The sequence below is a fragment of the Mus caroli genome, unplaced genomic scaffold, assembly GCF_978045245.1.
Source record: "Mus caroli unplaced genomic scaffold, Mus_caroli_1 scaffold_13, whole genome shotgun sequence".
NCBI lineage: Eukaryota > Metazoa > Chordata > Mammalia > Rodentia > Muridae > Mus > Mus caroli.
In genome coordinates, this window is record NW_028227268.1 from 48,127,459 (window position 1) to 48,151,753 (window position 24,295).

The 24,295-nt window shown below is 47.3% G+C and overlaps 1 protein-coding gene across 3 annotated transcripts in view; it reads left to right on the forward strand.

The window, feature by feature from the left end:
* The window catches only part of Rap1gap2 (RAP1 GTPase activating protein 2), a 214,730-nt gene that overhangs the window by 45,022 nt on the left and 145,413 nt on the right, over positions 1-24,295 (forward strand). The gene's annotated exons all lie outside the window — the stretch shown is intronic.

A 24,295-nucleotide genomic window follows, 5' to 3' on the forward strand; every position in this document is an offset into this window, starting at 1 on the left:
TTTATCCACCCACCATGTCTCTACTGCCCACGCCCTCACAGTTGTGCAAGCCCAAATCTGATCGGCAAAATCACATTTACTTATTCCGAGGGCACTAATAGAACTCTGGATAAATGAATGGAAATTCTCTTTCTGCAGCCCTCAGATCACAATGTCTGTCTCCTTTGAGTTCCTCCCTGCAGGACTGGGTGTGTTCTTGTGTATTCTCTCTCTCTCTCTCTCTTATTTTAAAAGCTGGTTCAAAAATATTTTCCCATACTGGTACAGCCCTTCCCCATCTTTAAAAATAGTGTTTTCTTGATTATAAAAATAGTACACGCTCACTGTGAGAGATTTAAAAAATATGTACAAATGTTGAAGTGAAAAAAATAAGAATAACCCATAACCCACCACCCAAAATAAATTGTTCTTCTTATTTATGGTGCTGGGGATCGAATCCAGGGGTTCATGCCTGCAGAGCCACTGCCAAGCCACCAACCAATGTCCCCTCTACACGTTACTGTTTTAGTGTTTCCTAATAGTCTTTTTTTTTTTTTTTTTTTTTTTTTTAGGTTTTAAAAACGTGTTATGTAATGTCATTTCAACACTGAGTGATCTTTTAAAAGGTGACTCAGGGCTTGGGGTGTGGCTCAGTTGGCACAATGCCTGCCAAGCATCTGTGAAGGTCTGGGTTTGATCCTTAGCACCACATAAAACCAGGGATGGTGGTGTATTCCCATGATCTTGTAATCTAGAAGATGGATGCAGGAGGACCAGAAATTCAAGGTTATCCTCTGCTGCATGGCGGAAGTGAGGTCAATCTGGGCTAAACGAGACTCTGTCTTAATACCAGAGCAAAACACAAACAAAACAAAATCCCAAATCAAACAATGTACACCCCCACCATGATTTAAAATACTACTTACCCTGTGATCATGGGATCCCATAATTAATTTAGGTATTGCTTTATTTCTAGACTTTAATGTTTTTAGTTTTGGCTATAACAAATTATACAAAGGATCTGTATAACATTTTTTGTTAATGTGTTTTTGACTATTTCCTTTGGCCAATTACTAGTAAAGGTGAATCTTTCCTTCCTTCCTTCCTTCCTTCCTTCCTTCCTTCCTTCCTTCCTTCCTTCCTTCCTTTGTTTGAATATTTGCCTTAAATATGCAAGGCCCTAGTATCAGAATAAACAAACAAAGTGCACTTTGCTTCCTGGGACAGAGTGCTCAGGCCTGACCCATTTAGACAGACACATAGAACACTTGAGAACATATTCACCATTGCAGACAGTTCTGTTAGGCAACACTGGCTGAGACTGAAGGCCAGGCTCCCAGGTCAGCTTCCAAGAGCCAGACAAGCCCAGACATTGTACCCAGTCTGTGACCTGTCTTCACCTCCAAGGACAGGTATCAGAGGTGTGCAAATCCAGTGACACTAGATGGCACCAAGGAGGCAGCCACAAACTGGTATGGTGCAGCTGGTAGCTCTCAGAGCCCTGCCTCCTAAGGCCTGGGACAAGCGCAGAGAGCTGTCACCATAGCAGAGTCCTAACGTTTGGCTAACATTCAGCTTCACTGTAACATGTCAGGGTCCTGACATATCCTGAACACACACACTCCAGACTTGACTCTATAAGGTCACTCAGGGTCACATACACACAAACACTCCTAGTACCACAACCCACTACAGCTGGACAAAACCAGCCGTGATGTCTCAGAGCTTGCCATGTCCCCTCCTGTCCTCTCTAGTCCTGGGAGCTGGCTCTTCTCATTCCTCCTATCCCACCCCTATATCATTTTATTTTTGAGGCATGGTTTCATTTTGTAGTTCAGGCTAGCCTTGAACTTGTGGTGATTCTCCTGCCTCAGCTCTTGAGTTTTGTGACATCTGGTTGGACACCCCACAACCTCCAGAATCCCAAGTTCCCGAGGGAAGCCCCATCACCTTGGGAATTGATGCACACCCATCTTCCCTTGGGAACATGCTAGTTTCCAGAGAATGGGAAGGCTGTGTTCAGAGTAGATGTGCCCCTGTGTTGTCTGTGAATCTAGGACTAACTCACTGGAATGGGATGGCATCTAGTCTTGTTAAGGGGGAGCCTAAGGGTTTTACCCACATGGTGTGAGCTCAGGAATTTACTAGGATTCTAATTCTGTTGAAACCATCTTGCTGGGCTGGAGAGACACTTCAGCAGTTTGGAGTAGAGTAAGTACCACCCTTTCAGAGGACCTGAGTTCAGTTTCCAGCACCCACATCTCATATCTCATAACCATCTATAACTCCAGTTCCAGGGCACTCAACACCCTCTTCTTAGGGACTAGGTATGTGATACATGGTGGCAAAACACTTAGACACTTTAAGAAGGTGTGGGGGGTGTGGAGCCAGCGAGCGAGCGAGCAAGCGAGCAGGCAAGGGTCCTGGGGATACACACTGGTGTGGGCTTTCAGACCTCAGGGACCTGTGCCTGTATGTCCTTCTCTATTTCTATTTCAGGATGCTCACACAAACCCAGGCAAGATGAAAAGAGGTGGTGGCTGAGCTTCCGAGTGGCCCTGTCGTCAGTCGGGCATCAGGAAGAGTGCAAAGATAACCATGTTTTGAGCAAACAGAGTGGAGATACAGTGGCAATGAATTAGAAATAGTGCGCTGGTCACAGGGAGGAGGCAGACAACCAGAAGGAAGTGGGCTGAGGTACCCGCACTTCTGAATCTTCCAGGGGGGGCCTCTGTCCAGTGTCTAGTCTCAGTTACAAACTTACCATGCCACCTTCCCATCCACATCTAGGCTTGTGAGCTCGATGCATGCTTGTAATCCTGGTACTCCAGAGGCAGAGGCAGGAAGATTACCATAAGTCTAAGGCCATTCTGAGCTACATAATAAGACCCTCACTCAAAAAACTAATCAGAAAGAAGAACAAAAGAGAGGAGGGCAGTAAGTACTCTTGTTTCTGTAGAGCCTGCCCCCCAGGCTGTGCTCTAAAGAGACTTGTGTTCTGAAAACAAACGAACAGAACAGAAATCTCAGGCTTGCCAAGAGCATCTCTTCTGCTGGTCCCAGCTGGATCATTTTCTGTTCAAGGTTTGGGCAGGAGGAAGGGAGGGGAAGAAACTTGTCTGCAACAACTGGGTCAGAACTGGAGCTGGGGAAGCAAGCACACCAGTGCTCTGTGCCTTTGATGGAGCTGTCAGTGCCAAGGTCAGACAGAGGCAGGAGGAATGTAGGTTGTCCATGTCTCATGAATATTCAATGAGCACCCACTTTAAGCCCGCCCTGCTTCAGAGGCTGGGATTCCTTTGTTGAATCCTGGCTTGGTTAGTCATTGCTTAGGTCATGTGAGGGCAGAGCCCTGACCTCCCCACCCTGAAGGTGCAGATGACAAGATTCTCTGTCTCACGGGGATGTTTAGGATGAAATAAGCTAACACACTAAAGGTGATACAAAAGGCACTCAGTATATCCCTTTGCTCAGTCCTATTACAGAAGATAACGAGGAGTCAGTTGCAAATGGGAGCTGGTCTCGCCTGCAAAGAGTTCAGGCTGTAGAGACTTAGTAGTCACCCCAAAGCATGAGGTAATCCCTGTAAAGATTTGGGAGGAGTGGCAACTTCCTTCTGGAGGGACAGCACGTGACAGCCGAAAAGAGAACTCTCTAGGAGTTTGGAACAGAGAGAACATCCAGGACTCGGGGTCAGGAAGTGTAAGGAGCTGTTTCTTAAGCAGTGTGTCCATCTCCACGACCCAGTGGGAGAATGTGGAAGAATGTATTGTAGGGGTATGGGAAAGTCTGTTCAGGGGCGTCTGAATGTGGGGCTGAGGTGACAGGTGGCCTGGAAGTGAGCTGCTTCCCTCTTCCCTGGAGACTGGCATAGGGAGGCCAAGGCACCATGAATGTGTTACTAAGAAGGGTGGGGCTGGATCTCATGGTGACTCAGGGCTGCAGGCTACACTAGTGGTCCATCTTAGACAACACCTCAGAGTGTGAAAGGAGTTCTGTGGAAACTGGGGTCTCGTGCTTGGGGGATTTGCAAAGCGGGTCTGCTGTGTATGTGAAGTCAAGCCGGTGTGTGTGGGAGTGTGACGCCCTTGACATAGACGTAGAACGAATGGAAATCTGCAATTCATCCCCGTGGCCTTTGAACTTGGGTCCTTGAGCTCAGGATGGCTTACTCTGGATGAATGCAGAGTCTCATAGCCAGCAATGCTAGCAGTCTGTTTATTGAGTGTAGTTGCACAAATGGACAACTCACATGCCGACAGGTGAGATGGTGAGAGCCGGGGACTATGTGTTTCCAGACAATGGCCTGTGGGAAGGAAACAGTGAGGATAGGGCCTTCTAATTTATTTATTTTGGGGCTTTTTCGGTAGGGTCTCACGCTGGGTTGCTATGTAGCCAAGGATGAGCCTTGACCTATCCTTTTGCCTCCACCTTCCAAGTGCTGAGATTATAAGTGTGTATCACCATGCCAGACCTGGGGTTATAGTAGACGAGTGATCAGCAAACAGCCTCTTCATAGAAGTGACAACTGAGAGGACCAGAGGCAAAGAAAGACTGAGTGTGAGAATATCTGGAAGTAGGGGAGGAGCACCCTGGGACTGGAGGGCTGGGAACCGCTAGTACAAAGGCCTTGGGGTGGGAACCACTAGGCAGCAGTGAAGGTGAGGTGAAGACCACTCTGGGTGGTGGGTAAGCTGGAAATAACGACAGTTCTCCTTACTTCCAGAAGGTGGCAGTGTTGTCCCAGGACTGCCTGCTCATTTAGTGGTCGGAGGAGATGTATAGAACTAGACAGCTTTGTGAGTAGGAACCTGAGCCGTCATAGGTTTTATTCTATCACAAGAAGTGACAAATATGAAAGTTCTGACTAGGGTAGATGAGCATGCCATAGATCTTGTTCATGACATGCCTTGCCTGCCTCCCCCCGACCCCCACTTCCCTTCTCTGCTTCTTTCCCCTGCTCCCTGCCTTCTGTCTCAGCTCCCTCTCTGCATTGCTCGCTGGTGCAGCTGGCTTCCATCTCAAAGATAATTACTTGCTTTCCGGTGCCTCTCAGATAACGGGGACTGTTCCTTACCCCAGTGCCTGCCCCTCCTCCCAGGAGCTTCAGTTCTCAGTGAAAGGCTGAGGCTGACTGAGGTCGTGACCCCTCCCCCGACTGAGAATACCCACTTCCCTTCCTCCTCCTGTCCCACGCAGCTCTCTCCTCCAGCACTCCAGCAAGTTCCTGCTGCCTTTGATCGAGGCAGCCAGAGCTCGTGCTGCAAAGGGAGAGAAACCCAATAATCAGGCAGAGACAGGAGACAGCATCACGGCACTGCTGTGAGGGGCCACTTCAGTCTACAGAGATAAAACTTCTCTACCGTAAGCTCTTTTGTTGTTGTTGGGTTTTTTGTTTTTGTTTTTTTTTTTTTAAAACTGGGATGTAACCTCACCCTCAGCATCTGAGGAGAAGCATCTGAGTTTTATTTTATTGTGGCAAGAATGCTTAACATGAGATCTGCCATCCTAGTTGATAACACTACCCATTATTCTTGATTATAAGTAAGAGTTTCTCTTCTTGGTGTGTGTCACGCGTGTGTTAGGTATAGGCCATAGGTCAATCTCAGGTGTTGTTACTGAAGAGCTGTGTACTTCAACTTTAAAAAGTAGATTTATTTTTTCTTTCTTCCTCCCTTTCTTTATTCCTCTCCTCTCCTCTCCTCTCCTCTCCTCTCCTCTCCTCTCCTCTCCTCTCCTCTCCTCTCCTCTCCTCTCCTCTCCTCTCCTCTCCTCTCCTCTCCTCTCCTCTCCTCTCCTTTCCTTTCCTTTTTTCTTTTTTTGGTTTTTCGAGACAGGGTTTCTCTGTGTAGCCCTGGCTGTCCTGGAACTCACTCTGTAGACCAGGCTGGCCTCGAACTCGGAAATCCGCCTGCCTCTGCCTCCCAAGTGCTGGGATTAAAGGCGTGCACCACCCCTGCCTGGCTAAGACTTATTTTTTAATTTTCTGTGGGTCGGTGATTTTTTCTGCCTCTGTCTGTACACCACGTTCATGTAGTGCCCGAGGAGACCAGAAGAGGGCATCAGATCCCCTGGACCTGGAGTTGTGGGAGTCTAACCTGGGCACTCCAGAAGAGCAGCCATTGCTCTTAACTGCTGAGCCATTTCTCCAGGTTCCATCATGATTTATTAAAGATAGTGTCTCACTGGAACCTGGAACTTGACAATTAAGCTAGGTGTCTAGCTTGTGAGCGTCTGGAGCGTCTGGCAAGTCTTTTCCCATTGAGCTGTGGCACCAATCCCTGGGCATCTTTTTACTTTTTATTTTGAGACAGTGCCTCCCTGAGTTGCCCAGGCAGCTCCAGGACATGTAATTCTCTTGCCTTTTGACTGGTTGGAATTACAGGTCTGTGCCACCATGCCTGCCATGCCCTTAGAGCCTCCTCCTGAGTGGGAAGTTCAACTCCTTATCTTGCCACAGACTTTGAGATCATTGGTTAGATTTTTTTTCTCACCTTCATTTGCAAAATGGGGATGGTAATGATAATTTTACATGGGTTGGGCTATTCAAAGTGCTTCAGCTATACCTGATAGAGCAGGTGATAAAACTCTATTTATTTATTTCCTATCTATCTATCTATCTATCTATCTATCTATCTATCTATTTCCTATCATCTGTGTAGTCCTGGCTGTCTTAGAACATGTTCTATAGACCAGGCTGGGTTCAAACTCACAAAGATCCACCTGCCTCAGCCTTCCAAGTGCTGAGATTAAAAAGGCATTTATCACCATGCCTAGCTATAATATACTTATATTTATGAAATATTAATTTACTGTATTGTAGCAACATAATAGCAATGCATCATCAACATTACTTTTTACTATTATCACCATTATTATTTGTGTGTGTGTGCGGGCACATGGGGTATTTGTGGGTGTGTGCAGGTACGCTCACCCTTGCTGGTTGGTGTGTTTGGAGCCAGAAGTTGACGTCAGGTGTCCTCTTCTACCACTCTCTATGTTGTTTTTTGATGCAGGGTCCTTCATTGGCCTGGGGTTTGCTGATTAAGCCACAATCACTGGCCAGAGACCTCCCAGGATCTGTCTGTCTCCAACCCCCAGAAGGATAAAGTGGGCTAAACAGCCCTTGTCACAGACCTCCCTCCTTCACCCAAGAACCATTTGCAAGTTTGTACTCATCCACATTCTGTCCCAAGTACCCAAGGGGACACGGTGGTCACTTGTGAAAATTCAGGTTCCCGGGCTTTGCTCTGAACTGAATTGGAATTTGGAGGGTCTGCAACCCTCGTCGTGGTTGGTGGCTGGAAACCCTGCATGTTGGTGGGTCTCATCTGGCATCACTCTTCCTACACACCTGAAGGACATCGCTCTTGTCCTGAGATCAGGTTTGACTGTGTGAAGGACTGGCACGGAGGACCCTTGAACTCATAGATCACCACCTTGTCTTTCTCCAGCCGTGGGTGATGAGATGGTCTTCTCTCCGTGGGCGCTTAGGTCACTTGTGCTCCTTACCCCCAGAAGCAACTCTGCAATGGCCACCGTGTGGCGTTTGGCAAAGACTTATTTCAGTAAGGACACGTGCCAGGGGTGAAAAAACTGGCCTAAGGAATTTGGATTTATGTCTTTAAGATTACTGCTAAATATACCCACAATACCATTGAGAGCATTGTCATCGTGCTGACTGAGGCTGCTTACTTATTTATAGCTTACTCCGAACAGTATGGTTCAAACCCAAAGTGATATAAAGATAGATATGGTGGGAAGAGTCACTTTTATTCTAGTCAACCCCACCCTCTCAAGCTGATTTATGAGGCTGTTCCCAGCACATATTGATATAAAATATAAATATATAAGTCCACAGAGCACACACAGTTTTGCATCTTGAGCAGAAATGCAGCTCGAGGATCTTCTCACACAGTTGGGGGTCCCCTCCCCCCCCACCGGTCACCACCTGCGTTTGAAATCACTGTGCGGTATTCTCCATGTGAATTCGCTTGTAGAGGCTGATTATTTCTTACAGTGTTGGACACTGAACTCAGGGCCTCACCCATGCTCAGTGAGGGCTTTACCACAGAGCAGTGCCTCCCCACAGACCTGAGAATGCTTTTAAGAAATTTAACTTGACACTATGGAAGTTAAAAAAAAAAAAAAAAGTATCCTCCTAGCCCCTAGCCAGTCATACAAGATGCAAAGGGTGTTCCGGGGAAAGACAATGTATCCTCCTAGCCAGACCTGCAGGATGCAAATGGTCCTATGAAGGATGGCGATTACCTTGCACTAGGAACAGGGAGTTAAGAAGCTGTCCTGCTTCTTTGGGAGACTGATGATGGCTTGAAGCCAGTTCAGACAAAAATGTGCAGGACATCCAGATCCCCACCCCCAGGGGGGGAAAAGCGGGAAACATTTTCTTTTAAAACAATCAAGACATATAGAGTAAGGCGTCCTATGGCCTTCAATATCAGACGTGTGCAGAGTTTGGTCTGTATTTTTCTGGCTGCCCTTTGAGTTCATCCTGGTTGTGGCTGTCCAGATGTGTAAGTCCTTTGGGAATCAGGTGGACTCTAACTTCTGAAGTCCTTACCCCTCTTTGGGGGTCTTTGCAGCTATCTCGGGAGAGTTCTATAGACCAGAGTTAGCTGGAGAGCTGCTGTGGAGACATTGCATGGATTTCTTGGCCAAGGTCAGAGGGACTAGCCCTGGCTTTGCATCCTGTCATCGTCCCAAATACCCACGTTCTGTCCCAAGTGCTCTCTTGGAAGCCACAGCTTGAAGTCTAAATATATTCCCTTTGCAGTCTGAAGCCTGTTGACCAGTTCTCACTGATCCAGGGTATTGTCTGTCTATCTCAAAATCCAGGGTCAGGTTCTAATAACTGGATCTATGACAGACCTAGAATGAACAGGGTTGACTTTGGGTACAGGTTTTCCCACTCACACCTTCCTCCTGAGAAAGACATCTTGTGTAGGGTTTTACCTTCAGTTCTGCATCCTCCCTGCCCCACTCATCTCTCTCTCTCTCTCTCTCTCTCTCTCTCTCTCTCTCTCTCTCTGTGTGTGTGTGTGTGTGTGTGTGTGTTGGGAGAAGGGCTACTCTGTATTTTGCACCTAAGAAGATGGCCTAGGAAAGGAACAGATCAGGGCTGGAAGGTGGTTCTGCCGCGGCTTTGCCTAGAGTTCTATGCATGCATACCTCTCTGCTGGGCTATAGACTGTATGTCTGCTCCTGTGTATTATGCCTGACCCTTTTCAGGAATATACACTCATGGGCAGATCTCAGGGCAAGTACAAGAAAGGAAAATGTATTTACTTATTTATTTTTGGCTTTATAAGATAAGGCATTTCTGTGTAGCACAGATTGCCTAAGATTCACTATACAACTCAGTCTGGCCTGGAACTTATGATTCTGCTTCCTCAGCCTCTTGAGTGCTGGTGTTCTAGGTATAAGACTTTTTGCTAGATTAAAATGAAGTATGTGTAAGTATTATGTGCATGTATGTGCTCTTGTGTGTATGCACATATATATGTAAACACATGCATGTGGAGGCCAGAGGCAAGAGGTAGACATCTTCAGTAGCTCCTCCTCCTCTTCCTCCTCCTCCCCCTCCTCCTCCTCTTCCTCCTCCTCCTCTTCTTCTTCTTCTTCTTCTTCTCCTCCTCCTCCTCCTCTTCTTCTTCTTCTCCTCCTCCTCCTCCTTCTTCTTTTCTCTATGTAGTCCTGGTTGTCCTGGAATTCTCTTTGTAGACCAGGCTAGTGGCCTCAGAGTGATCCTCCTGCCTCAGCCTCATGAATATTGGGATTAAAGGCATGAGCCACCATGCCTAGCTTCCACCTCAGCTTTTGAGGTAGGGTCTCTCATTGATTCTCTTATTGAGTTGAATTTGTAGCTTTGGCCGAATTTCTTGGCCAGTAAGCTTCAAACTAGTTTTAATCATTTCTCTCTCCCGATGCGGGGATCACAGGTGTGTGCTGCATGTTCAACTCTTTATATGGGTGCCAGAGCTCCAAATAGTGGTATATATCATTAATCACAGCAATTGGGAGGCAGATCAGATGGACCTCTGAGTTCAAGGCCAGCCTGGTCTAAATAAAGAGTTCCAGGTAAGCTGGTATACAGTGAGCTAAGTATTGAGACCCTGTATCAAAACCAAAACCAAAACCAAACCAACAAAACCAACCAACCAACCAAAACCATAAAGGCCAAACAGACTCCGGCCCGGCCCTCGTGTTTGTAGAGCAAGTTCTTTACCTGAACCGTCTCCCTACCACAGTTTTTGTTATTGCTGTTGTTTTGTTTTCTGGGGACAAGATTGTGCCGTGTTCAGATGGACCTCTGAGTTCTGATGGACAGTCTTGAACTCAGATACTCCTGCTTCAGCCTTCTCAGTGCTAGGATTGCAGGTGCCCACCACTAAGCCTGCCTGAGGTTTTGCTGCTGTTTTATCCACAGAGACAGAGAGAGTTGTGGCATTGCTGCCTTCCCTGGGGTTGGACTGATGATGCTCTGTGATCTGTCCCTGAGTCTTTTGCTGTCAATGCTTTAGTGCATCTGTGCTTTGTATTGGGGAAGCTGTTTTGGGGGCTCATCCTGGGCATATTTGCTCACAGTCCCCTTGCGGGTATGCTTACCCCACTGAGCAAACATAAAGTCTTTTTCTACATCCCTTTACTTTATTCTCTGCTGACAAACCTAGCTCACACTAGCTTAGGAAAAACGTTCCAAAGGAAAAGTGAGATCCAAGACAACGCTTTACCCTCGTAATAGATACGTTGAAGAAATTCAGCTTTGGGAATGGCTGGACCCAGTTTGGGGCCATAATTTATTATGGCCCATGCTGCCCTTCCCCCTGATTTATCTGAACAATGGTTTCATGTATCCCAGGCTGACCTCAAACTTTATAGACAGTGCCAGATGACCTGGAACTTTTGATTCTCCTGCCTCCACCTCTTTGGTGCTGGGATTACAGGGGTGAACCACGAGCCTAGTGTGTGAACTGCTTGGGCTCAAACCCAGGGCTCTGAGCATGCTAGTCAGGTGCCCTCCCCACTGAGCTATACGACCCTTTATCTCTTGATTCGACTGTCCTTACAGGATCCTCTTCCCTCTCATAAGATAGTTGTTACCTTTCCACAGCTGCGGTCTGTCACTTTGAAAAAAACCTCAGTAGGTTTTATTAAGTGTCTTCCTGCAGTGCTGGTGACGATAAGGTAGGTGTTTGCTCCGTTTCGACAGCCAGGTTTATGGATTTGGAAAACAGAATGTATAAATCAGTCAGGCTTGACTGGCTCCCACTACAAAGCTGAGGATGGACAGGCTGAGAGGTATAAACACACAAACACAAAGGTTGATGATGGTGATGTCTGCGTGCTGCTCCCCAACCCCGCTGTGTGGTCCCGTTTAGGAGAATGACCTTGCTGGTTTCAGTTTACTCAGCTGCAGGTGGGCGTGGCTTCCGAATATGCAGGACCTGCTCTTGGAGTTGCACCTAGGCCTTTGAGATGGAGACCTGTGCTGGCCTGTGGAGCCCTGAGGATGTGTCAGGTGGTCTCTGTACAAGTGACTGTGGAACAGGGTAGCATACTGTCCCACAGGGACTGTCCAAGCCCTTTGTCTATGCTTTGGGCTCTGGCCGAAGAGGAGAAAAAGGTGGAGTTAGTTGAGCTGATGTAACAACGTGCAAATTGGAGAGGTGGTCTCAGGTGACACCAGGAGTCAGCGTCGTCTGATTGATGGCCAGGAAAAGTTATTTATTCCTGCTTTGACCTTGAGGAGCATGGCCCAGATGTACTGATCTACCTCTAACACCTCCTCAAACAACACTGGTTAATTTTCCTCCTCCCTCCTTTTTTGACTTAATTTAAAAAAAAAATTAAATTCTGAGACAGGTTCACACTAAATTCCCCAAGCTGGTCTTGAACCTAGATCCCACGGCCTCAGCCTTGTGAGCCTCTGGGTTTTACGCCTGTGCCTCCAAAGCTGTTTTACTCTATTCCTTTCATGCTCATGTGTGTTTATACGTGCATGTACATGTATGAACAGAGGCTGGAGGATAAGCAGGAGGGTCTTTATTTCTCAAGCATCGTCCATCTGATGTTTTTTACTTTAGATAGGTTATCTCTATATGGCTCTGGAGATTGGGCTGGCTTTGAAATCAGAGAACCACTTGCTTGTGCACCACCATGCCCTACAGTGTTTTTCTGATTGCTTTTTGAGACAAGGTCTCTCACTGGGATTTGGAGATTGCTGATTGGACTGAGCTATCTGGCTATCTGGCTGGTAGGTGTGAGGGATCTTGTCTCTGTCCCCCCAGCACTGGGATTACACGTGCTTGCCACTCTGTAAGTCCTGGGAATCGAACTCAGGTCCTCATGCTTGTGTGACTCATGCTTTACCAATTGAGTTGTATTTCTCCCTTTATTTCCCCTTTCAATAGAGAGCAGTCTGAGACTCCGACAGACCTTGGTCAGAAAATGCTGTTTAGTTTGCCAGAATATAATAACATGGTTTAATTTTCATTATATTTATTATTTTAGTGGACCTAGTTATTTAGAACAGTTTAAGATTTAGAGAAAAATTAAGTGCATACTGGCATTCTCTGCTCCGTGGAAACCAGCTTCCCCTGGGTCCTAGCTTACTATAGTGTGTTTGCTACAATTACTCAAGTGCTACTGATGTATTTATTATTATTATTATTATCATTATTATTATTATTATTATTATTATTATTATTATTATGTAGTTTATTCTGACTCGTTTTTCTGTTCTGGGATCCCACTTGGCCCTTATGTTATATTCTGTCATCTTGTATTCTTTTTTTTTTTTTTTTGGTTTTTCGAGACAGGGTTTCTCTGTATAGCCCTGGCTGTCCTCTTAGGCGCGCGCGTGCGCACACACACACACACACACACACACACACACACACACGCATCATAGCATGTGATATGGTGGTCAAAGAACAATTTGCAAGACTTATTCTCTTTTCCCACTCTGTGGGTCCTGGGGCTTGAACTCAGGTGGTCAGGCTTGGTGGCAAGCGCCTGTACTCATTAAGTCCTATCACCTGCCCCCAATTTGTAAGGTTACTATGAAATAGTCTAAAAACATTTAATTGGAAATTTAAGTCTGTATAGGAAAAATACTAAGTCAGTGAGATTGATAGACATGTGGACAATTTTGTATCAGGCATTTATCGCATCACTGTAACAGGATACCTGAGAGAAGCCACTTAGGGAAGGAAGGACTTTGCTGAGGGCACAGTCCTTCATGGTGGAGGTCATGGTGGCAGGGGCAGCTCAGTCTCTGGCAGCAGGAGCTTGTGGTGGTGGCTGGTCACATGAGGAGCTAAGCTAGAAAAAAGCTCAGAACCACAATCGGTGTCACCTCCAGAGGCCCGCCCTAGCGGCTTCCTTTAAAATGTTCCATAGATTTCAAAACGTTGGCACAAGCTAGAGTCTGTCACTCAAATCATGAGCCCATGTGTGCATGTGTGTGTGTGCACATGTGTGTCTGTGCATCTCTCTGTGTGTATGTATGTATGCGTGTGATTATGTGTACATGTGAATGTGTGTATGTGTCTGTATGTCTGTGTATTTGTGTATGTGTGTGTGTGTGTGTGGTGTGTGTGTGTGTGTGTGTGTGTGTGTGTGATGCCCAGAGAGATGGCTCAGTAGTTTGGAGCTCTTACTGCTCCTGTTGAAGGTCAGGGTTTGGTTCCCAGCCTCTGCATGTGGCTCACAGACGTTTATAACTCCAGTTCTAGGGGAGCTGAAGCCCTCTTTTGACTTCTGCAAGGTACCAGGCATGCATATGGTGCATAATACATGCAAGCAAAACACATACACAAATCTTTTTTTTTTTTAATTTAAAGATTTGTTTGAGTACACTTTAGCCTTCTTTAGACACCTGAAAGGTGCATTGGATCTCATTACAGAAGGTTGTGAGCCACCATGTGGTTGCTGTGACTTGAACTCAGGACCTCTGGAAGAGCTCTTAATTGCTGAGCCATCTCTCCAACGTCCCCTACACCCCCAAATCTTTTTAAAAAATCCCAAAACAAAAACCTAGGGAGGAAAGAGTTTATTACACTTCACAGGTTCGAGTCTATCCTGGCTTCCTGGAAGGCAGAGCAGGCACTCAGGGCAGGAACTGAAGCAGAGCCGGGGGAGTACTGCTCACTGGCTAGCGCCTCGTGGCTTGCTCAGCCTGCTTTCCTATACCATCTAGGACCACCTGCCCTGGGGTGACACCAATCAGAGTGGTCCAGGCCCTCCCATATCAACCATGAATCAAGAAATGCCCTGTAGACTTGCCTACAGACAGACGGATGGACAGACAGAAGTGGACAGAAACAAGCTGACATTTTTCTCAGTTGAGGTTCCCTCTTCCCAGGTGACTAGAGTTTGTTTCAAATTGACAAAAAACCTGGCCAGCAAAGGTCTAACCTCTCATTTCCCTGTCCTTGAAGGTCGGGAGGTCAGTGAACGCTCTGTACAGAGCCATCCCATATGTGTTGTCTGGTTTACCCCCCAACCCTGGGTTGTTTCAGTGACTTTTCATTTCCTCATAAGGGGAAGAGACCCACATCAGCCAGCTGGTTAGCACCTGCCTGGACAAGAAGCAGATTTGGCCTGCCACTTGTGACTGAGAAACAAATTAGTTCCCCCATTTCCTTCCTTCCCCTGTGCTGAGGCTAGAGCCCAGGGCCTCCAGCATTCTAACTACCACTCCTAACAATGTTGAGTTAGACCCTTAGTGTTCTATTTTGCTAAAAACATATTTTAAAGAAGTTCCTACTTTCCAGAATCCAGAAGAAACATGCGATTTCTGAGCTAGCTTCGTAGCTTGCCCCTGAAATCTCAACTGGTGGGAAAGACGGGCAAGAAGAGTCTGTGCTTCAAGCCAGTCAGGGCTGCATAGCAAAAACAACAGAAGGGATTGACGGCAGGTGCCTGTGACCCCAGCTCTTTGGAAGTGGAGTTAGCAGGATCAGGAGTTCAAGGCCAGCTTCAGCTATGTAGCCAGTTGAGACCAGTCTGGGATGTGTGAGTCTCTCAAAAGATGAGACAGGAATCAAAAAACCCTCCACTTCACTGGATGTTTCTTTTTGTCCCCACTTGTGAACTGGCTGCTTGGCTGTACCCTTCACGGGACCTCCGCCCTGGGGGCTCAGTGTGAGGCTCAGGCTGTCTCAGGTCCTGATTCTTTATGAAAAGCAGAGGTTTTGCTTCCTCAGCATTGAGGAACTGCACTCTCATAATGGATGCGAGGTCACATGAAGGTCACTGCTGGCCTTGCCTGGGCTCTGTCTTTAGAATACTCTCCTGATGAAATGTTGGATGGAGAGTGTGCGCAGAATATCATTACCAGCCCAGCTCCTCTCAACCCTGACACGGATTTAACGTGTTCATAAGGAGAGTCTCAGGAAACCTTAGACCTTTTGTTATTTTTGTGTCTGGACCCATCCTTTGTGACCCCATGTGCCTGGAGAGAAAATGTTTTAGTTGTTTGTTTATTTTTATTTGAGACAGGGTCTCACTATGTAGATCACGGTAGCCTTGAACTCACAAAGATCAGTTTGCCTCTGCTTTCTAAGCACCAGTGAGTGCCACTATATCTCGCTCTGGAGGGAAGATTTAAATGTTCTTCATGTCTTTCTCTGTCTCTGTCTGTTTGTCTGTCTGTCTTTGTCTCTGTCTCTCTGTAGGGCTTCTGCCAAACAAATGGACGGCAGACAGTAGGAAGCAGAGCTTTCAAGTCTTACTGGCCCCTAGGCACTGTGGTCACATAGGCAGAAAGATACAAAGGACAAGATGCAAAGGGAGTGGCAGCTGCTGGTTTGTGTGTATGCTCGAGTACGCGGTGATCTTTCTCGGTAGATAAGGTGACAGATACCTGTGGCCTAGGCCAGGTGTCAGGTGCCCCCCTCCCCCACATCCCTTTTCTTCTTGCTTGGGAGGACGGTCCCTAAGCAGAAAGGCACATCTGAAAGAGAAGCCTCTGCCTGTATCTGAAGTTTACCAAAGTAGCCGGCTGTTAACTGATGAATGGATTACCCCTCCCCCTACTCCTTTTCCAAAAGGGAAACCTCAGAGCCACTTTTCTGTCAGCAGTGGTTTATTGTTTCCTTGGAGATACTCTTGAATTAGTCCCCCACCCCAGATCTGTTTTGGAGGGGGTATTTTAATTTTTTTGTATAGTCCTTGAACCTATCTGGTGATAGCGTGAAGTGGGTATCGCAGAGAATGGACGGGCGCTAAGAGCGTGGGGCTGCCAAGTCAAAGGAAAGCAGCCAGCATGCACAGATTCTGAGGGCTCCTTCTGACGTGGGGAGGGTCAGTGAAGAAACAACTAGAAGCAGCTAATCCCCAAGGGAGAGAAAAGTGTTGCTAACAAAAAAGAGAGCTTTGGTTACAGCAGGGGTGACGCAGGTTAGACAGCTGGAGGAACCTGAAGGGCCTGGGAAAACAGGCTTGGGAAAAAACTTAGTGCAAGGTGCAGCTGCTCAGAGCCGGTCTCCATTCAGCCCACACTGGCGAAGCACCAAAGATGAGCTTTGTGTTGGTCTTTTAGGCTAAAAGGATTTAATGTCAGGGTGTGAAGGATCTATCAACACATCAGTGAGTCGGAGTCCGGAGTCCTGCGCTTTAGCAGCAGGGCTTTGATTCCACCCACGAATATGGGACAATTCCTCCAGGAAAGGCACACCCAGCCCCAACCTTCTTAGGGACCAGTTGGAGAAAAAGAGTAGTTCAGACACTGGGAAATAAACTAGGATCCAGCAGGAACTGGGTGGATGTGGTACCAGCCTGTGGATTTGCTGGCAGAACCTGTAAGGTTTAATCAAAGGTGGCTAGTGGACCCGCTGTGATTGATCCTGGCTTGTACCGTCTGCCCTGCACCTGTTTCTGCGTGTTCTCTGTGTGCTCCGACTTAGGAGACATGGATCGCCACATGCCAGCCTTCCCTAAAGTTCTGGAAGGTTGCAAAGATGTCCCAGGCAGGAGGACAAAAGGGAGGCAGAGAGGTATTACGGGGTGGGGCGGGGATGAGGGTGCCTGCCTTGGGTTGCGCATGAGCAGTAGAGACAAGTACGCTGCTCACCCATGCAGCAGGAACTCGGGAATTACAGGCAAGAGGCCTCCGAGTGCATTCTCATCTAACTCTTTGATATTTATTCATTCTTAACGGTGCGTGCTGGGCAAGCCCTGTGCCTCTAGCCACAGCCATGTTTGATTTGAAAAACTCATGTATAGTCTTTACATAAAAGTTGGCAATCAAAGGAAGCTACAAAGGAAACAATGGAAGTCATAGTTCCTGAGATAACAGCTACTGGCCGTTTTCCCCACTACAGCATTTTGTTGGGACAAGGTCTCTCTGCTTAGCCCTGGCTGTCCTGTGTAGTGTTCAAGGTTGGCCTTGAATTCACTGAGATCCACCTGTCCCTGCCTCTCTAGTGCTGGGATTAAAGGCAGGTGTCACTACACCTGCCTCTTAAATTTTTTTTTTTAATTGTGAACTTGTCCAGCAACACAAAGCAAACAGAGTCATGTCATCAACTCCCGGGCCCTCTCCTCACTTCAGTAATTACCTGTTCATATCCGTCTTCCTCCTCTTCTTTCTTCCCTCCTCCCACCATCTCTCCTTTCTCCCTCATCCCCCTCCCCTTTTTTTAAAGGTTAATTTTTAAAGATTAATTTATTTTTCTTTTGTGTGAATGTCTTTTCTGCATGTGTATCTGCACCATGTACATGCACTGCCTGCAGAGACCAGAAGAGGGCATCAGATCCCCTCCCCTGGAGTTACGGAGTTGCCAAGTGAGGCTGCTAGGAATTGAGCTTAGACCTCCTGGAAGAGCAGCCAGGGCTCTTCTGAGTCTTCAGCCTTCAGTTTCTCTTTCCTTTCATAGCTTGGCCTGGTGTCAATTCACAGTTCTTCTGCCTCAGATTCCTGGGTGATCTCACAAATTCTGCTATCCTGCTAAATTTAATTTAAAAAAAAAATGTATGTGCGTATGTGTGTGTGTGTGTGTGTGTGTCCTCTCTCTCTGTGATGTAAATCAGGTAGAGGCCAGAGGTCAATGTCTGCTGTCTTCTTCAATTGCTTCCTACATTACTTTTTTTTTGAAACAGGGTATCTCAATAAACCCAGAGCTCATCGATTGAGCTAGGCTTCCTGCCAGTGAGCTTCCAGGGATCCTGCCTCTATTCTCTGAACTGTGGGCTCACACTGCTGTGCCCTGCTTTTTACGTGGATGCTGGAGATCGGAACTCAGGCCCTCATGCCCGTGTGCCAGCACTTTACTTGTGGGTCCGTTTCCCCAGAATCATTCTGGCCTTTATATTTTGTTTATCCCTGGATTCATTCTACACTTTTCTGCTTATTGCTATTCACTTCTGCTCTCTCCCAAAGAGCATGAACAAATTAATTGTAATCCCATGTTTTGGTCTAACGGACACTTTGCCCTATCCTGATATAGAATAGTTTGATCCAAAAACTACAACCAATCAAAGTGTGGCATTGTGGAGTCCACTCCCAACAGATACATCCACGGTGCAACTGCTGCACCTAAGGCTCAGGGGGCGGGGCTTGGTAACTGTCAGTCGGAGGAACAAGGAATGTTACTGTTAGGAGATGCTCCTAGAAAACTCAGAAGTTACACCTATAAAGTTACACTGTCCTGGCTGTCGAAACAGGCCGGGGGCAAAGAGGATGCCAGCAGGCTTCAGCCCTACACAAAGACCTACAGGCAAGTAAGGAATTCTGAGAGTCGGCAGGGAAAGTGTCTTCCCCAGGGGAGAGCACACCAATTGTTTGTGTAATACCAAATGGTCAGCCCTGAAAACATACACATACACAAGTAACATTATACAAACTGAGCAGATTGTATTCGTATGTTTAGGGACACACACACACACATACACACGCACCAGTAACAATAATAAGAAGCCATGGATCTGAAGTAGAGCAAAAGGAAAGTGGTCCTTGAGAGGGTTTGGAAGGAGGAAAGGAAAGGGAGAAATGATGTAATTGCATCATTATCATCATCATCATCATCATCACTGTTTTTTTTTTTTTTTTCCGAGGCAGGGTTTCTCTGTGTAGCTCTGGCTGTCCTAGAACTCACTCTGTAGATCAGGCTGGCCTCAAACTCACAGAGATCCACTTGCTTCTGACCTCCGCAGTGCTGGGACTAAAGGCGTGTGCCGCCACTGCCTGGCATTTTAAATTTTCTTATGAATGGAACCATGAAGGGTGTGCATCTTTTGTGTCTAGCCTGATGGTTTTGAACCCAAGCAGCCACACCTATTGGGCCTTTGTTCCTTTGTGTTACTGGGGGACATTTCACTGGGTGGATGTATCAACATTTATTGACTGATACATTTGCCATTTCCAGACTTGACTATTTGGAATAAAATTTGCTTTATGCATTTTCATAGAAGTCTTTGTGAGATTCCTGCCGTGATCCCTGAATCCTTGCCGTAGACTTAGGATGGCCTTGTGGCAACCTTTATTTGTGGGGATGAAGTGATAGAGGCACAGAATTAGTTTTTAGCCTGAGATATGCAGCTAGTAAAAACTGGAGGCGAGTTTCTAATCCCAATTCAGATATCTCTGTATGTGTGCGGGGAGGGGTGTCTGTTGATTCTCAGGCTGTAGTATCTCAAACATTATTTGGGGGCCACAAAATGTAGAGCCAAATGGCTGTTCATCTCAATGGCTGTCTGCCCACAACTGCACCTAGCTAGCTGTATTACCATAGAAGCGGATATTGATACGAATGGTTTTGAATTGCCATGGAAAGGTTATGTGAGATTGCCTTTGAAAAGGACAACACCATAAGGCATTTAAAAGAAATGTGTAACCAAGGTCGTTACAGTAACAGCAAGCAAACAAGCACAAAGTCACATCGGTATAATTCTTCATCTCCCAGACAGTCAAGCCCAGACTGTGACTGGGCATGTGAGATAGTATATAAATAATACATGTCTTAGAATCCACTCCGTTCTTTGTAGAGCCAGGCAGAGAAGGTTTTTGGAGAGTCTGCCGGTTCTTGCTTCGAAGGGTGTTGTTGCTAAGCAATGTTACTAATATTATGGAGAGACAGCCTCCCTGAGACTTGCCTCAGCCGTGGGGACTTCTGTGGTTGCAAAGGGCTTAACAGGTAGCAGCCACTGAGAGTTTTGTGGCGATTAAGATGGGGGCCAGGGGACCCTGGGAGGAAAGGTAGCACTGTAGGTCACTTGGCCAAACAAGCTCTTTGTTTCCTGGAATGAGCCCTGGGAAACCTCCATGCTAAAAAAGCACTGTCTAACGTTCCTCAGAATCTGGGTACTCCAAAGAATTTCATTCAAATGTTCCCAGTGTGGGGAAAAAATCAGTCACGCAGCTTAGCAAAAATCAGGAAATCTGCAAGGGAGGGAGAGAGGAAAGGAGGGAGGGAGAGGGAGAGAATATGAATTTTAAGTATTTTGAGAAACTCAAGCAGTATTTTAAGCATTCCTCTCTTCCTTCTAAACAGTCTTTTGATCCCCTGAGTAGATAGCTGGGAAGTTCTGACTGAAATCACACCTGGAGTGCTTTCCCTAGACTCTGGGCACCCAAGGGATGTGAAGGGTTAGGATGCCCAGCTGGAGCAGGCTCCATGGGTTTCCTCCGTGTGGTTTCCTTCCCTGGGAGTTCGGAAATGCCACACGCTTTCCTAGACCTGTTTCCAAAAATTCGAGCTGGCTTGGGGCGGGGACTCTGCTTGGTTGGATGGCTTCCTGCAGGACCGCTGCTTTCGGGGTGTGTGTTTCTGGGAGCATGGGGTTGGGCAGCGGTCCCTAAGGTTCCTAAGGCTCGTTTAGCGTCTTGCCTGTGGATGGCTTCCTGTAGCTGTCACTGTGGGTATGGGCCCTTTTAGGGGCTGCTTGCCAGCCCTGGGAGGAGCTGTTAGCTGTCGAGAGGAGAGTTGGTGTGCTGGCAAAGACTCTTCCTCTCTCTCCTTTCAAAATGGAAACTGCTCTCCCACCTCGAATGACCTTCTCAGTCTTTCCCTCTTCCCACCCTCCGTCTGCCTCCTGTCTCCCTCACTGAGTTTTCTTTTTTCTCGTCTGATAGTGTAACTGTGTTGCTGCCCAGGAGGGGGCGCTAGTATACCTGCCAAGAAAGAAGGCAGTGCGGTTCCTAGGGCACAGGGGTGAGGTGTAAGGTGCCAGAGGGAGGCTGAGGAGTGGTTTCTCCAAGAATGTGTGTACATACATGTTCCTCAAAGTAGATGGGTGTGGTGGTGATGTACTCTGCTGTTTGAGATATTTCTTTTAAAGCTAGAATCTTTTTCCTATCTATCTATCTATCTATCTATCTATCTATCTATCTATCTATCATACATGTGTGCTCTACCTATACACGTGATTGCCAGAAGAGGGCATCAGATCCTAGTATAGTTTGTGAGCCACCAATGTGATTGCTGGGAATTGAACTCAGGACCTCGGAAGGAGCAGCAGACAGGGCTCTTAAACGCTGAGCCATCTCTCCAGTCCCTGAGGTTTTTTTGTTTGTTTCTTTTTTTTTTTTTTTTTAAACTGCTGCTTTTCCTTAAAGGGTTGATGATGCAGAGGTTAGCTGGAGACTCTATTCCTGCAGAAAGGAAGGAACACTGCATCTGGCTGTACCCTGGCTTCAAAAGCTCCAGGTGCCCGAATCTTTCTTATTTGCTTTGCTTCAGAGCAGTGCCAGCCTAAGGTGGGAGTTGTCAGCTGGGGACTGTCTCTGAGACCAGGCGTGCTGATTATCTTCTGGCCTTCATGTGAATGCGTTTCTGCAGTCAGTTTCCGGACTCAGAAAGCCCTTTTCTTTAGGAGTAGGCATGCGTGTCTGTGTGTCTGGCCCTGAGCGTGACGGTGCAGCTGTCTGTCCTCTGTTCATGATTAACTTGCTTGCATTCCTCCTCCTAGGCCCCACCAGTCTTTGAGTTTCCCCTGCACGGGGGTGGGGTGTGGGGAGTGGGGATGTGTGGGGCGGCTGCCTGGCACTTTGTTTTTGAGGACTGTGGGCTTTAAGGATGGTAAATGAGGGAGGATACTGCTGGGGTAAGGTATGGGATGGGACCCAGAAAGAGATTCCCTCTGTGACCACCCCTGTCTTCCGTATCTTTATTCCCTATGGCCTGACCATGTCTCGGTCTACTCAAAAGTGATCTGAGAATATTTTCCAGTCACTCATGTGAAAAAACGTCCCCTTTCCACTTCTCTTTCAAACTGTGACTTTTGGTTTTTTCAAAGACCATGCCTTGGTTTGTTTCAATTGCCTGGCTGAAACTTCCAAGTCACCCGTTTTTCTGAATGAGTGAGATCAGTATGGAGGTCAGTCTAATGAGCGTGCTTGTTTTCACTACAATGATACCAATGTTTCAATGTCGGTAAAAAAGCAAGTTGGTGCAAGGACCACAAATGTAGAAGTAAATAATTGACAGTTCAACCTTAAGACTAAAGGTTGAGAAGGTGGCACAGGCTGGCCAATGCTGGGACCCAAATGTCTGGGCCACACTGTATGTGTTTGTTGGACATGGGCATATTTGCAATGAGGTGTGTGTTAGCTCTTTGCAGTTAGAAATGACTTGGTTGGATAACAATAGACCGAGGACAGCCTTCCGTTTCTGTCCTCACTTGTCTCTTGTACGAGACTGGATTCATCTTGTTTAATAGATGTTGGTAGGGCACCAAGCCTAGAAGAGACGGGTGTGAGGAACTTGGCATTGATTTCCTTGCCCCTTTGTGTTTCCTGGGTCGGGTACATGGCTGCTGTGGGCTATGGGTGATGGCGGAATCGAGTTGGTGACAGGCTTGGTGACCGGTGGAAAGAAACAGGGCTCACGTTCCAGCAACCAGGGCTGAAAGTTGCTGGTGTTTTGGAGATACTTTTTTTTTTTTTTTTTTGCCACCTTGGGACTTTGGGGGAGCTGAGAGAGCCTAGAATCCCAAAACAAGAATGTATAATGGAACCCACTTGATGGAGAGATTTTGCACCTTCTTCTAATGCCTCTGTACCTGCTGTGCACTTGACCTGAACTAACTCCCGGGCAGTGGGGGATGGGTGGGAGCTGTTTACACTGCTCACCAGCTGCAGGCGGACTTTCCATTCAGATTTTACCTTTCTCTGTGCGGGAATAAAATATACCCCATGCTGGGCCACCCTCCCTGCCCCCTGTAGCTGAAGCTGTCCATCAGTTATCCTGGAGGTGCTAAGTGCTCCCAAGGGCTCCAGAGGCCCTGCACCCTGGGCCGAAGCTATTTTTGTTTCCCTGTTTGAGAACACTTACTTCCCATTCTTTCCCCCAGGCAGATTCTGAAGTCACCCCTGATGAAATCCTCGCAGCTGCCTAGCTGCCTAACCCATGGGTAGGGCCTTGGGGGTGGGGTGGGTCACTCCTGTCCGGTTATAAATAGAAGTCCATGGCTGTATCTGTGATCCCCCACCACTCAGGAGGCTCACCAGGGCCCAAGGCCATTGCTAATGGATGCTTCATAAATAGACCAGGTGCATTTTGGAATCACCTTGGGGCTGCTTCTCTCTGTCCCAGCTCTAGTGGTAGCAAGGAGCTGAGCTCACCAGAAGTCCAGGGTACTAGAGTTCATTTGCAGCCCCCTCTGCTCTTTGATACAGTCCTCCCCTCAACCCCCGTATTTTCTGTTTGCTTGAACACCAGACTGTGTAAAAAACAAAGCAAATTGCTAAGGGACCTCTTGGCCCCACCAGGGCTGTTTCCAAAGATGGGCTAATTGGTTTGTTTTAATTCCTTTTACCCCCCACCCCTTCATGCCGGATTCCTTTCCCTCAAGGGGGCAAGGCAGTTAGTTACGCTTCAAGGGCTAAGGGGGCTGGGAGGCCCCGTGGCAAATGGAAGTGATGAAGGAGAGGACTCTAGAGCGAGGCTCAGTGCTGGTTCTGTTATGACTCAGGCCACTGCCTCTTCCTTAGCTAAGATCTGAGGCGTTCTGTGTTCAAGTCTGGATGGAGCTCGCATGTGCTGTGCTGAGGACCTGAGGGTCTGAGCGGGTGGATGCGAGCTCAAAACCCGAGGCTCGCTGGCTAACCTGGTCCTTTAAGAAGAGGCAAGCCCGGGTGAAGTTGATTACCAACCCCGTGTGGTTAAATTCCGAGGCTGTAGAAATGTTAATGGGAGCTGACCGCAGCTGATCCAGCACCACTCAAGACAATCCTTTCGCGGATCCCAGGTGGTGGAAGGGGAGGTAGCATCTTTCCTGATCGCCCTCAAGTACCCCCGCCCCATTCTTGACTGGTCTCGGGACCGCCTAAAGTGGGACCCCAGGGCTGGAG